This window comes from Triticum aestivum, chromosome 1B (assembly GCF_018294505.1).
Source record: "Triticum aestivum cultivar Chinese Spring chromosome 1B, IWGSC CS RefSeq v2.1, whole genome shotgun sequence".
NCBI lineage: Eukaryota > Viridiplantae > Streptophyta > Magnoliopsida > Poales > Poaceae > Triticum > Triticum aestivum.
Window position 1 is genome coordinate 336,877,580 of NC_057795.1, and position 7,606 is coordinate 336,885,185.

Genomic DNA, 7,606 nt, shown 5'->3' on the forward strand with positions numbered 1-7,606 from the left:
CATGTCTTACGGACGCATTTGTCTGAAGTGTGAGGGGGAGTTACAGTTCTACCCTTGCCTATAGGCTTCTCGGCTTGAGTCTATGTACTGAGGGTCGGGGATAGTAGAGTAACTTTGCTTCTCCCCAAATAGTGGGCGGGAGCGATTTCGGGGGAGGAGGGCGTGTTTTGAACTATAGTGGGTGCGAGCGAATTCGGGCGTGGAGAGCGTGTTTTGAAATAGTGGGCGCGAGCTATTTCGGGCGAGGAGAGCGTGTTTTGCCGACCATGATTTATGAATTATTCGACACATGTCATTTCGGCCGAGGAGGAGGCGCGCTTGGATGAAGTTACGAACCTACCCTCGATGTACAACAGGCCAATTGATGCGTGTCCCACATAGGACGGTAATTTCGCGTCTCCCATTTATTTCCTCGGGCGAATTCCACCGAGCAGAGAGGATGTTTAACGGTTGGTTCAAATTTTGGGAGAACGAGCATCCACATCTACCTTACCAAGTCGATTCGAATCAAATTTTGAAATATTAGCTTGCCACTTCTTTTTTAGATGGAGAGATGATGCTCGGGAGTAATGTGTTTTTACATGCTCGTTGCTAGCGATTTACTATATGACAAATAGTTGACCCACTCAAAAACGCGAATCAAACCCAAAATGAAATATCTCGATTCAATGAACTAGCTCGTTCAGTAGGTCAAAATAGTGAACTAAATCCAAAATTGAACACCTCAATCAAGTAGCATGTTGTACAGTATTATAGTACTCCATGAACATGTTGAAAGTCAAATTAATGAACTTGTTTGATATACGCATATATCCGTTCATGTGTGGATTGCAGACAACATGTTCTAAAATTTAAATATTTGAATGCAAGTTTATATCGAAACATGGTTTATATCAGTCTTTGATGCATAAAACGCGACCTCCCCCTCTCCCGGACTCCTGTTCTCTCTCTCTCTCTCTCACTCTCGCCAACAATCTTCAATTCTGTCGCATGCATCTGACACAAAAACCTTGTTGGTCCCTCTCCCTCCCTCTCTCTCTCTCTGTGTGTGGGGGGGTGTTGGGGAACGTAGTAATTTTTAAAAAAATTCCTACGCACACGCAAGATCATGGTGATGCATAGCAACGAGAGGGAAGAGTGTTGTCCACGTACCCTCGTAGACCGTAAGTGGAAGCGTTATGACAACGCGGTTGATGTAGTCGTACGTCTTCACGATCCGACCGATCCAAGCACCGAACGCACGACACCTCCGAGTTCAGCACACGTTCAGCTCGATGACGATCCCCGGACTCTGATCCAGCAGGGTTTCGGGGATGAGTTTTGTCAGCACGACGGCGTGGTGACGATGATGATGTTCTACTGACGCAGGGCTTCGCCTAAGCACCGCAACGATATGACCGAGGTGAAATATGGTGGAGGGGGGCACCGCACACGGCTAAGGAACGATCACGAAGATCAACTTGTGTGTAATGGGGTGCCCCCTGCACCCGTATATAAAGGAGCAAGGGGGAGGTGCGGCCGGCCAAGGGAGGGCGCACCAGGGAGGAGTCCTACTCCCACCGGGAGTAGGACTCCCTCCTTTCCTAGTCCAACTAGGAGAGGGGAAGGAAGGGAAGGAGAAGGAGAAGGAAGGAGAGGGAGGAAAAGGAGGAAAGGGGGGCCGGCCCCCTAGTCCAATTCGGTTTGGGCTACGGGGGCCGCGCGCCCTGCCTCCTCTCTTCCACCACTTGGCCCATGAGGCCCATTGCTTCTTCCTCGTATTCCCGTAACTCCCCGGTACCCCCGAAAATACCCGAATCACTCGGAACCTTTCCGAAGTCTGAATATAGTCGTCCAATATATCGATCTTTACGTCTCGACCATTTCGAGACTCCTCGTCATGTCCCCGATCTCATCCGGGACTCCAAACTCCTTCGGTACATCAAAACTCATAAACTCATAATATAACTATCATCGTAACGTTAAGCGTGCGGACCCTACGGGTTCGAGAACTATGTAGACATGACCGAGACATGTTTCCGGTCAATAACCAATAGCGGAACCTGGATGCTCATATTTGCTCCTACATATTCTACGAAGATCTTTATCGGTCAAACCGCATAACAACATACGTTGTTCCCTTTGTCATCGGTATGTTACTTGCCCGAGATTCGATCGTTGGTATCGCAATACCTTGTTCAATCTCGTTACCGGCAAGTCTATTTAATCATTACGTAATGCATCATCCCGCAACTAACTCATTAGTCACATTGCTTGCAAGGCTTATAGTGATGTGCATTACCGAGAGGGCCCAGAGATACCTCTCCGACAATCGGAGTGACAAATCCTAATCTCGAAATACGCCAACCCAACAAGTACCTTCAGAGACACCTGTAGAGCTCCTTTATAATCACCCAGTTACGTTGTGACGTTTGGTAGCACACAAAGTGTTCCTCCGGTAAACGGGAGTTGCATAATCTCATAGTCATAGGAACATGTATAAGTCATGAAGAAAGCAATAGCAACATACTAAACGATCAAGTGCTAAGCAAACGGAATGGGTCAAGTCAATCACATCATTCTTCTAATGATGTGATCCCATTAATCAAATGACAACTCATGTCTATAGTTAGGAAACTTAACCATCTTTGATTAACGAGCTAGTCAAGTAGAGGCATACTTGTGACACTATGTTTGTCTATGTATTCACACATGTATTATGTTTCCGGTTAATACAATTCTAGCATGAATAATAAACATTTATCATGATATAAGGAAATAAATAATAACTTTATTATTTCCTCTAGGGCATATTTCCTTCAGGGGGTCTTTCTAGTTCGCATTCATATATACACCATCTATAGGTCTCTCTCGCACACTATGTATGATACTCTAGCTAGTCCAAGCTAGATATCTTGGGTGCACTCATCGTACGCACACAAATTCCTTGGCTCTTTGCCCGTAACTCTCTCACACACCACTATGTCGTCTCGGAGCTCTCCCCCCCCCTCTCTCAAACTCTCCATCCACATGGGTCACACATACACATGCATATCTCACTCGCACTCGATAGGCCCATCTAAAACTCTATCTCTCTCCATCGTTCTCTCTCCATCTCACACGCACACACACACAATCTCATGCCCAGCTAGCCAAGTATGTTGGTCTCTCACTTAATTGTAGGCACACGCAGCCCCCCCTATATATATATATGACTAGCTAATCTTAGTCTCCATCACCAACATGTGCATGGTCTATCTCGATTTCTCTCGGGGCATCTTTCTATCGGGCACGCACTCCCTCGATCTCCCACCCATATAGTCCCCTCACGATCTCGAGGGGATCTCTCTATCACAAACATACCCTCTCTCCCTCCCCATGCGTCCATGCCATCCATGTGTCCCTCTCGACCTTTTTTCCTTGTTGGCCAGACCTCTATTGGACATGTGCTACAGGGGTGTCTCTCTCTGTTGCAAACAATCACACACTAGCTATCTTCGTGTATCTCCTCGCCTTGCTTTTCCATCTCGGAGATGCATGCGTGATATGTTCGCATAAGAAACGAAAAAACACTCTCTCTCTCTAATTTATCGTTTGTTGTCACTTTCTCTTTCACACACATACTCTTTTTGCACACTTACGCATTCTCCTTCACACGCACTTGATCTGTCTCGACTGAGGCACTCACCCCCGTCCATAGCACATAGATTTATTGAAAAGTCAAACATCACAAAGTTTGACCATGTATGTGGAGAAAAAGAATTACATCTAGTAAGACAAACATATACCATTAGATTCACCATGAGATGTAGTTTTGTATGATGTATCTTTGGTATTGTAGATATAAATAACATTTGCATAAACCTGATCAAAGTTTCCAAAGTTTGACTTCTAAAAAATTTACATGCACTGCATTATCGAGCGGATGGAATATCTCTTTCCCCCTCTCAGCTATCTGACGCACCACTCATCCTTATCGGGGCTCCTCAATCTCTCTCAAACTTTATTGGTCAGTTTGGTTCGTGACCTGACCCTCATGCCTTGATGGTCGGTACTGCCTGGTGTGGACGTGAGATGTAAAATATTTCTGCCTGGCTAGGCTTGTGTGGTGTTGAAGCGTTTGGTTCATGCCTGGGCCAGGCAAAGCATCAACGTCCCATCAATCGATCCATGCATCAATTATTTAATGCTAATATCCATCCATGTTGTTGTTAGCCTCGTGGCCGCACGACCAGGCACGGCCAGGCATTCGAAATTGGTCTCTTGGGCCAGGCTACTTGCAGTGTCTGGAGTTCAGCCAGGCTAATTAAAGTGCAAGGGAACCCAGCCGAGGCGGGCTTTCTTTTTCACAGGGTAGCAACCAAACAAGCGTGCATGAAATCGAGCCACAACCCCAGGCCACGCAAAAGATGCTCACGACGCAAGCCAAATGGGCCTTATATCTCTTTGGTTCACACATACACATGTCTCACTCGCGCTATACATATAGACCCATCCAACACTCTCCGCCCTTGTTCTCTCTCCATGTGACACGCACCCCCCTAAGTACCATAATCCCTCACTCCATCATAGGCTCTGTTTGGATCCATGGGTTAGAGTTAGTTTGGGTTAGTTTGGAGTCAACTAACCCAAAAAGATCCAAACAGGAGGGTTAGTTTAGGTTAGATGCATCTAACCCATCCAAAAAACTAACCCATCCAAGAGGTGCTTATTTGGGTTAGTTCTTCTCGGGACCACTAATAAACACTTTTTTCTCTCGCTCTCCCCACAGCAGATCCCTCCCCACTTCCTCGAAGCTTCTCGTCCTCTCCCTCCCTCCCTCTCACACCGCCCGTGAAGGTGCCTCGCCGTACCCGCGCTCCATCTAACCCTACCATCCAAACACCTCTTTACTTAGAGTTAGTTCAGGGTTAGAATATAACTCTAACCTCTAACTGAGTTAGAGTATCCAAACAGGGCCATAGGCGCAAGCACCCCCCCCTCCTAAGTATGATTATCTCTTACTAGCCATCAGGAACACACGTATTGTCTCCCTCCGTCCATACGTCTATCTCGATATCTCTCGGGCATCTTCTATCGTGCACACACCTTGTCACTCGATCTCCCACCCATGTAGTCCCATCACGATCTCCAGGGGATCTCTCTATGATGAACATACACTCTCTCCTCCCCATGTCTGCATTTTCTCCGTACGTCTCTCTCGACCTCTCTCCCTTGTTTGTCAGACCCCTCTTGGCCACGTGCTAGGGTCTTCCTCTTTCGGTTCCAAACAACCACACACTACCTCCTCACCTTGCCTCCGTTGTCGAAGATGCATGTGTGATATGTTTGCATAAGACACGCACACTTTTTCTCCACTTTTATCGTGTGTTGTCCATGTCTCTTTCACACACGCACACACACTTTTTTCACTCTCTCTCTCTCTCTCTCTCTCATCAGGGACTCTGTCACATCCATAAGCATATGGATGTTTTGAAAAGTCAAACCTCAGAAAGTTTGACTAGGTATATGTGGAGAAAAACATTTACATCTGGAACGATCATTGGATTCATCACAACATGTACTTCATACTATCATTTATCTCTGGTATTGCAGATATAAGTAATTTCTTTATAAACTTGGTCAAAGTTTCAAAAGTTTGACTTAAAAAAATTGCTGTAACTACATTGTCAAACGGAGGGAGTAGCTCCTTCTCTCTCTCTCTCTCTCTCTGCTATCTCTCATGGGCCTCCCCTCTCACTCGAACTCTCTATACCGACGGATTATACGCTCACTGTGTCAGCGTATAGCTCTGTATATTGTTTAGTTGACCAGTCAACCAATCCACATGCTGCATTGTCAGCTCGTGTTCTGTATCTTGGTGTGCTAGCCCATGTGGTAGTGGGTGAAAATAAGTAAAATAGAGGCCCATCTGACACGCGGTGAAGGAAACAAAGTTGAAACCACTCGGGGTAGCACCCCACACGCTAGTAAATTGAAGGCGCATTGAGGACAAACTTCTTGCGCGCGAAGGATGCACTCGCGCACAATTCACCACTGCGCGGCGGCATGCACAGAAGGACGCACTAGCGCACACCCAACACACAACACACACCAGCACACGTGTACACCGGCGTCGCCACCAGTTGAGATGGACGGCAAGGCAGCCAACAAGCAAAGGCCGCTCGAGCCAAAACCGCATCCGGCGAGCCTGGACTTCATCAGCAGCCTCCCCAATGACATGCTGCTCGTCATCATCGGCCTCCTCCCCACCAAATCTGCCGTGCTGACCGCCCTGCTCTCTCGGCAGTGGCACCGCCTCTGGCGCTGCGTCCCCCTCAACCTCACCGTCGACAGCTGCCTCTGCGACGGGGATTGCAAACGCATGGCCGCAGTCTCCAAGATCCTTTCATCGCACCCTGGGCCAGCCAGACGCCTTGACATCCGCATGTTCAGTACCAACTGCAAGGTCCAACCCAAGTTCGACGAGTGGTTCTTATCCCCCGCCCTAGATCAGCTCGAGGAGCTCAGCTTTGAAGCTGGACGATGTCGCTCTCTGCCGCCATCCGTGCTCCGCCTCATGCCAACGCTGCGCTGCGCCAGCTTTAGCTCCTGCTATCTTCCCCAGATTAATGCCGCGCCCGCCCTTCTTCTCCCTCAACTCAAGCAGCTCGACCTCTTCGATGTTATCATCTCGAAGAAGGCTATGGAGCACCTGCTCCGCAGCTGTACTGCGCTCGAGTACCTTCGTCTTGAGTAGATCCACGGGTTCATTAGCCTCCACATCGCCTCGACGAATCTCCGATGGATTTAACTGTCTTGTTGGCCCCGCAACAAGACATCAATTGGGAAGATATCACTCCAGCTGTTCCACGTTATGGTCATTGAGAATGCACCTTTCCTTGAGAGATTGCTTGTATCGGATCTAGAAGGTCCAACAAAAATCAGGGTCATTGACGCGCCGAAATTGACAGCGTTGGTGTACTCGTCTGCCAAATTCTCTGAACTCTTTATTGGATCCATAATCGTTCAGGTACATCACTCATCTTCTTCTCCGTCTTCTTGAAATTCACATTTTTAAATTTCTTCTTGATGTATTTACGACCGTCTTCCAGAAAATGATTCCCACAAGCTTGACCCAGTCCATGCGCACAGTGAAGATCTTAGCACTAAAATCTATCGGCCCCAATCTGGATCAAGTTGTTGGATTCCTTACATGCTTTCCATGCACGGAGAAGCTACTCATCGAGGTGAAACTTCTTTCCTATTAGTAAACGGTAATCACAACGTAGCTCAATTTTTTCGTAATTTTCCCAAATTACGATGACAAGTGTAGTGTTCAAAACTACATCTACGCACTGCACCAAAAGAAATGTTTTTAGTACTTTTTCTCACGTGATCACCTGCATCATTTTTATGTTGTACTACTATAGTAGCCTAGGATAGTCATAGTGGAAAGTAACTTAGACTACTCCAGTAACTCTATGGTTACCCTAAGGGCAAGTACTACCTCCGTCCTGGTTTACTCTTCCAATTTTGTAGTATCAAAATTTGACCATAGATTTAACTGACAAAATGTTAATGCATGTCACTAAGAACTATATCGTTGGATTCATATTTGAACATAATTTCAAATGGTGTAATTTTT